Genomic DNA, 7,811 nt, shown 5'->3' on the forward strand with positions numbered 1-7,811 from the left:
GGTCCGTGGGTTTGAACCCCACGTTGGGCTCTGTGCTGACAGCTGAGAGCCTGTAACCTGCCTTGGATTTTCTCTCTCTCTCTCTCTCTCTCTCTTCCCCTCCCTTCCCTTCCCCTCCCTTCCCTTCCCCTTCCTTCCCTTCCCCTCCCTTCCCCTCCCTTCCCTTCCCTTCCTTTCCCTTCCCTTCCTTTCCCTCCCCTTCCCCTGATTCTGCTCTGTGTCTCAAAAATAAATAAATGTTCAGGAGAAACTTAACAGAGGACCATGGGGGAGGAGAAGGGGAAAAAATAGTTGGGGAGAGGGTGGAAGGCAAACCATGAGAGACTCCTGAATGCTGAGAACAAACAGGGCTGATGGGGGTGGGGGAAAGGGGAAGTGGGGTGATAGGGATGGAAGAGGGTACTTGTTGGGATGAGCACTGGGTGTTATATGGAAACCAACTTGAAAATAAACTATGAAAGAAAATAAATAAATAAATAAATGTTTAAAAAATTAACAAAATTGTCACAATTTTTTTCCAGGGGAAAAAGTGTGGGATATGTCTTAAGCTTATCACGGATTCATTTCTAAATCTTGCAAATTAACATGTTTCCTTTCCTATCATTGTTTCCTCTTTTCCCTTCTTTCTGCCCTACTGGTCCATGCCTCCTAAGTTCTCCTTTGGATTTTCATCTCATGACCTAATGCCTCAGGGTCCCCCTCCCCACCATGAGACAGCATTTGCACATAGCTGTTCTGTAATGTATAGCATATATTGGCTTGAGAATGGAAATATCACTTCTGTAAAGTGGTTTGGGATACACTTTTGTGCAAGATGCTATGCCAAACTGAATTGTGGGTTGTAACATGCAGCCAGTTACCTCTGCCCCTCCAGGAAGCAGTGTACAGTTTTAATAATCATGATGCCCTATTGCAATGGCTTCCAGAGTTATTATGTAAACCTTTCAAGCAGGGATTATATCTTCCCTATTTCTGCACACCTTTCCTGACACAATAAATATTTTATAAATGACAAGTTTAGGTGAGCCAGGGCCTTATCCACAAGTTAACATAATATCTCATGCAGTATATGTATATTTAAAATTGAGCCATTTCATTTCCTTTCCAAGTTTGCTAATCTCACAGGAATATAGAATAACCAAACCATAAACTAGAGCTCCTAGTAGGAAAGTGTTTTTTGAGATGAAGTGCAATTAAATTAATTAGTCCCAGTACCACTGTCATTGGATGGTTAGCAGTATGGAAAAGGAGTCAGTTAATCAGGATTAAAACTTAATTATTTGGAGAAGAAAGCAGAAAGAGTATTGTTTAAATATTTCAAACCCAGTCTTATTTGTCAGATTACAAACAAAAAGATGTTAATGAAAAGATTTAAAACTCTGAAATTCTCTTTTCCAGTGCCTTTCATCCAGGGGTACACATGTGACTAAAGCCTGACCAATCCGATGTCCACAACCTCTTGCCCACAGTGATTGGAGTAGGGATTCACAGGTGACCACCATGAGACCAATCAAAGCCCTTTCAGGGATTTTTCTGTTTTTGGAGAAGTGTTCTGCTTGCCCTTTGCATCTTAAAGATCACTGGATAGGAATACGGGCTCTCTCAGGCAGAAACCTCTCTGTGTTAGGAAATCTCTGTAGCAAGAGTGAATAAAGACAAGCAGAGACAGGCAGATGAGAAAAAGGGAGATCAAGTCTTGGAGCCAAGCATCCCTGCCATTTCCGTCATTTCAGTTATAAGCCAACAAATTCCCCTTTTGTGTTTAAACTGATTTGTGTTGAATTTTGTCTCAAACAACTAAAGGAGCCTTGACAAATTATTTTTGTTGGAATTGAGTACCTGCACGAATAAGAAAGCATTGTTTCTCTCACAGAAATTCCTCCAGCTTTTCACTGGTAAAGTAAAACAGAAAACATGGAATATGTGTTCATTCTAGAAAACACCATTAGCACCATCAAAACACCAACAGATTTTTTCAGGGATGTCTTTCAAGCTGTGTGAAACAAATAATAAATTAAATTCTGCCGTGGAATAAACAGTATTGTTTCATTTTCTAGACAATGGCATTTTATACTCTGCTCATTTTGATAATTGTATTATGGTCCAACTTGAGCCATATCGTCTACATCAAGTTTAAATCTCTTTTTCTTGATTCAGTTTTCAATTCCTGGTGCTCCAAAACCCATTACAAAGCAAGAGAAGCCATAGACATAGCTTAGTGAACCCAGTGAAACTTCATAGCCCTGATCTTGATCTTGACATACTTCATGATGTCACTCTTCTTTTTTTTTCTTTTCTTTTTCAAATTCTCAATTTTACTTATTTTACTTTTTAAATATTTATTTTTGAGTGAGAGAAAGTGGGGTAGGGGCAAGAAGATTCGAAGTGGGCTCTGCACTGACAGCACAGAGCCCAATGTGGGGCTCAAACCCGTGAACCATGAGATCATGACCTGAGCCAAAGTCAGATGCTCAACTGACTGAGCCACCTAGGCACTCCTATCACTCTTCTTTTTGAGAAAGAGGAGAATTCTCTTTCCTCCTTGGTAGTAGGTTGAATTTAATTCTGAAAAGTTACCATTTACAATTTATAATATAATATAATATATATAATATNNNNACTGTGTGATTGCATTACTTGATTTGGTATTTGCATGTGTCAAGGTAAAGCTTAACTGCTGTATCAAAGAGACTCAGCAATAGAGTGTCTTAAAGAACCAAAAGTATATTTCTCTTTCGGGTAAAGTCCTGATGGCAATAGTTTAATTTAGTTTAGTTTAGTTTAGTTTAGTATCAAATCTCTGTTGCCCATAGTTATTCTGGGACACAGGTCCCTTCCAGTGGTTACTCCATCATCCCTTAGGGCCTTGTTATGTCATCAATCTATAAAGTATAACTTGAGTCACTACCACAGTGAAGCTCCAGTTAGTGGGAAGGTGAAATTAGGTCTTAATTTAGGTGGATTCATAGTCTTAGGCTGTATGCTTCTCACCTTTCATGGGTGAGAACTTACTCATGTGGACATACACAAGAGGTGCTAGAAAATACCATCTTTCTGACATATCATGGGACATGGTGAAAGACACAATGGATTTTGGTGGGTCTCCAGTATTGTTCCCAGGCTTATAAGTGCCAATGTAGTTTCTGCAGTTGTATCAGATGTCTGCTGTATTTCTTTTGTGTATAAGAGGAAGATGAAGAAATTGATCCTTATAGCATCAAACTTGCACATGAAGAAATTTGAGTTATAAAGATTGCTCTTCACTTTTTATTTATTCAAAAATTGTCTGAATTGGTACAGCCACTATGGAAAAAAGTATGAAGGTGCTTCAAAAAATTAAAAATAGAAATACCATATGATCCAATAATTTCACGATTATTTACCCAAAGAAAACAAAAACACTAATTTGAAGATATATGCACCCCTATGTTTATTGCAGCATTATTTACAATAGCCAAGATATGGAAGCAACTTGTGTCCATCCGTAGACAAAATGGATTAGGAAGATGTACACACACGCACACATACACACGCATGCACATACACAAAGGAATATTACACAGCCATAAAAAGGATGAGATTGTATCATTTGAGACAACATGGATGGACCTGGAGGGTATTATGCTAATAAGTGAAATAAGTTAGACCAAGAAAGATAAATATGATATGATTTCACTCATATGTGAAACCTTAAGAAAAATGAATAAACAAGCAAGAAGCAGAATCAAACCTATGAATACAGAGAACAGACTAATGGTTGCTAGAGGAGAGGGGGATGGGAAATTGGGCAAAGTGAGTGAAGGGGAGTGGGAGATACAGGCTTCCAGTGATGGAATGAATAAGTCATGGGAATAAAAGGCACATCAGAGGGAATTTGGTCAGCGATAGTGTAATAGTGATATATGGGGACAGATGGTAGCTACACTTGTGGTGAACACAGCATAGTATATAAACTTGCTGAATTACTGTGTTGTACACCTGAAACTAATGTAACATACGTGTAAACTATATTTTAAAAAATCATCTGGTAGCTAAATCTAGTCCTTGAGTGAATGTAGAAGCCACACCTCTCCTATGAGGTCATCAACAATCTAAAATGTGAAAACTAGTTAATTTAGTTTTTTATGGATGGATAAGGCCCTTTACAACATTATATTTATTCATCTCTGTTTTCAGACTTTGTAGGCACCCTGCAGAATTCCAGGGTAGATTGTTACAGTTTTAATCTTCATCTACCAAGAGATTTTTATAGTGAGGACACATTTTAAGTTGCTTGAAAAAAGTTAGGGCTGCTTTTCCCATCAAAGATGACAAAGTCTTTTAAAATATGTTATATTAATTACTATGTAAGTTCTCCTCAGAATATGAATATGAATGTGTCTATGTTTGAGAACTCAATACTATAGATTCAAAATCATTCAAAGTAGTTTTGTTTTTATTTGTAAATAACTTGTCTTTGAAAAGCTGTATTTTTTTTGTATAATTGTTTTTTGTAGTGGTTCAATTATTTTATATTTCTATGTGATATACATTGGCTATTAAATGTATTAGCTTCCTAAGGGGAACACATTCTGCTGACTATAAGATCTTAGTTTAATATTTGTTAAGCCACAAACTCAAAGGAACCTTGAAGATCATTTCAAAACAGAGAGAATACCTGCTGAGTATAGTTTAGGGAATGGTCAATGTGCTTTCCATTAATGTAGTTGTTCTTCACATACTTGGTAATACTCAGTTGTGGGATCAATGTTTTGTTCATGCAACACTTTTATTCAATATGTAGATGATGTACCATGCCTTGGGCTAGACACTAGGAATACAGAGAAAAAGAATCCCCAAACTTTAGTTACTCTGTATTAATAAAAACGGGACTTAGTAGATATGTTAATATGAACTCCATCTCTTATCTTTCCAGCTTTCTCTTCTAGTTTCCTGACTCCAACAAGACCAACAAGCCCCTGTTCTTCCTACTATACCTTCATCTCCATCATGCCATCACTTCCCTCCTTCCTGGCCTAAATTCCATAGTCAACCATTACAGTCACTTCTTGGCACACATTCTTTCCTTCGCCCTTTCTCACTTCTTCATATTCATTTGGCAAAACCTCTGCTCAGTTAAATCTTACTCTTCCTGCACCCACACAGCTGAATGTGGCTGCAGAAGAGACACTTCATATTCACAACTGCTGGCCTCCAGTGGACCCTAATGCTACCCAGTAATCATATTACATTTTCCCTGTGCATCCCTTCCTTCACTCCCAGACACGACTGTTTCACATCTTCTCTCTGATCTCTCCAACGTCACCTTCCTCATTCTCACTCTCAGTTGATGACCTTGCTTTTTATTCTCCTGAGAAAATGGAAGTGAGCAGAAAGCAACCAGCATCCAGAACTATGCCGCCAAAACTATGTATATAGTAGGCACTCAAAAAAAACAAAATTGGTGAATAAAAACCCTCCTGGATGTGTACCTGTCCAGCACATTTAATGTACAGTAGCAAAGAAACATCTCATGGTGTTCACTAGGATGGAAGCCTGGGAGGCAGATATTGTCTGTAACAATAGTTTAAGAATTTTAACTGAAATCAAGCATTGATTATTATTTAGATAATGTTCCTATGAGTAGTAACACATTTAGTGCTATTACCACTAATCGCTTCTCGGCCTTTTGGCTAAGATCAAGTGTAGTGCTATTACCACTAAATATGTGTGATAATGAAATCTATCTGCCTTTGTGTTTATGTAATGTCTCACACTTTAGTACCCAAATATTGTTTCTTGTTGGTACTTAATTTACATGAAGTATAATCAGTTTCATTTTTGCAAGTTTTTCATGTGGAAGTAAAGATTAATTTAATTTATATTTAGTAGAAATCTTTCGTGATGAAACTGTATGAATGCCACATAGCAATGAGAGGAGTCTCTGAAATGGAGTCAACTTTCTTCTTTTTTTACCCCACAAGCCAGACCTTGATAAAGAATGTGGTATATGGAATTTACTTAAAATGTAGATTCAATAAGCTGACTCAGTAAGCTGGAGTTCATGGGAGCATGGCACAGAGTCTGATACAAAATAAGAGTTTAAAAATAAGAATTTCTATAGCTGTGGTATTACTAGGTTATTCAGCAAATATACAATTAAGAACAAACACCTAAGGCAAGTTTGATTTATTAAATCCAGGAAACTTGGATATATATCAATTAAAGCAATGGTGGCAAATATTTTGGGTCATAAGTCTTTTACTCTATCAAGCGGAATAATGTGATTGCAAGAAATAATACCAATTAGAATAAGAAGAAAAGCATTGTAACTTCATCCTGCTCTCTTTGAATGGCACTTGTTGTTTGTAACTTATAGATAAGAAAGAACTAGCTACTTGTGAACTAAAATTCTGAATTCTTCTCCTAGAAAGATGTTATGTATTCGCCTGAGGACTTCTTCCTATTTCTAGACGTCTGTCTGATGACTAAGGGCAAAGCTGGCTTTATAGCCACATTTCTTCTCCTCATATCCTTGGAAAAGAACAGAGAAAGGAAGCTGTTTTCTTGAGAGATGGAAGACTTGCTCTCATTACTAAATCTGTGTATGTGAGGCATAGAAACATCTGCATGACAGTGCAGCAAATCATACTGACAGGATGCCACTGAATGTAAAGTTGTGAAGGGAGGCATGCCGTCTGTCTGGTCTGTAAGAGCGAGCTTTCGTACATGCCTGGCGGGTAAGCAGGGAAGGGCTGGGTTCTGTTCCCGACTCTTGGGACAAATGGAGGGCTCCTTCTTTCTAAGTATGTCAAAGAAAAGAAGAAACAAAAATCAATATTGTAGAGGTTAAATGAGAAAGAAGTCCTGAGGCAGAGCAGAATATTTTTGTCTTTCTAATTGTTTGAGAAGCAGGAAGAAAACAGAGTCACCAGAATTGGGTGACTATAGAATGGAACTCAGCAGGCTGCCCTTCCCCCCAGCCAGAGTCCTAACCCCTTTCAGCTGCCCTTCTGCATTTCCATACATTTCCAATGTTGAAATGCTGGTCACCTTGAACTTTTTTTTTTTGACTTTAGATAAAATACAATGCAAACTTCCTCAGAATATGAATATATATATATATATATATAATTTATATTTGCATATATGTATTCATTTGTTATACATATATGTATATAGATTATATCATATATATAATAAAACAGGTGATAACCTCTATTTCTGTCTCTTTTATTCACATTTCCTTCTCCTTAAAGACATTTCTGAAAGTATTTTCCTGTCTGCCAACTTAATCCACAGCTTATTCTCCCTGCTGATGTTTCTCTTCCTTGTTAAGGACCACCTGTAACAATTAGTTTTCCATAAAAGATCAACATATCTGAAAATTGATCCACTAACCCAAATGTACTTGGAGCTTGCTTGGAGTCTAATATAGAGTTAAATATGATGAAAATGAAAAGGATAATTTGCTTTGAGTTAAAATACCAAGCAATAATTTTTAAAGTTGTTACATTGAGCTGAAATGGAGTTTAAAAAGTTAATATAAAAAGTTTGTTTACAAGTGAGATTTTCATTAGTTTCATAATTTTGAGTCTTTCTACCTTTGCCTACAAAGGGTGACTTTTTAAAAACTCACTTATTTTCAAACTCTGCCTCAACTTTTCCTCCTCCTTTGTATATGCTGAATCTACTATGATTTCTTGATCATTATATATATATATACGTATATATACATATATATATGTGTATATATATGTATATATACGTATATACACGTATATATATACGTATATATACGTATATATATATATATATATATTACACCTCTA

At 36.6% G+C, this 7,811-nt stretch overlaps 1 protein-coding gene and 1 pseudogene across 1 annotated transcript in view; both read left to right on the top strand.

The window, feature by feature from the left end:
- SLC25A21 (solute carrier family 25 member 21) overlaps positions 1-7,811 on the top strand; it is a 485,884-nt gene that overhangs the window by 263,164 nt on the left and 214,909 nt on the right.
- Positions 5,653-5,813, top strand: LOC144235681 (U2 spliceosomal RNA; annotated as a pseudogene).

Source organism: Crocuta crocuta, unplaced genomic scaffold (assembly GCF_008692635.1).
Source record: "Crocuta crocuta isolate KB4526 unplaced genomic scaffold, BGI_CrCroc_1.0 scaffold65, whole genome shotgun sequence".
Classification (NCBI taxonomy): Eukaryota; Metazoa; Chordata; class Mammalia; order Carnivora; family Hyaenidae; genus Crocuta; species Crocuta crocuta.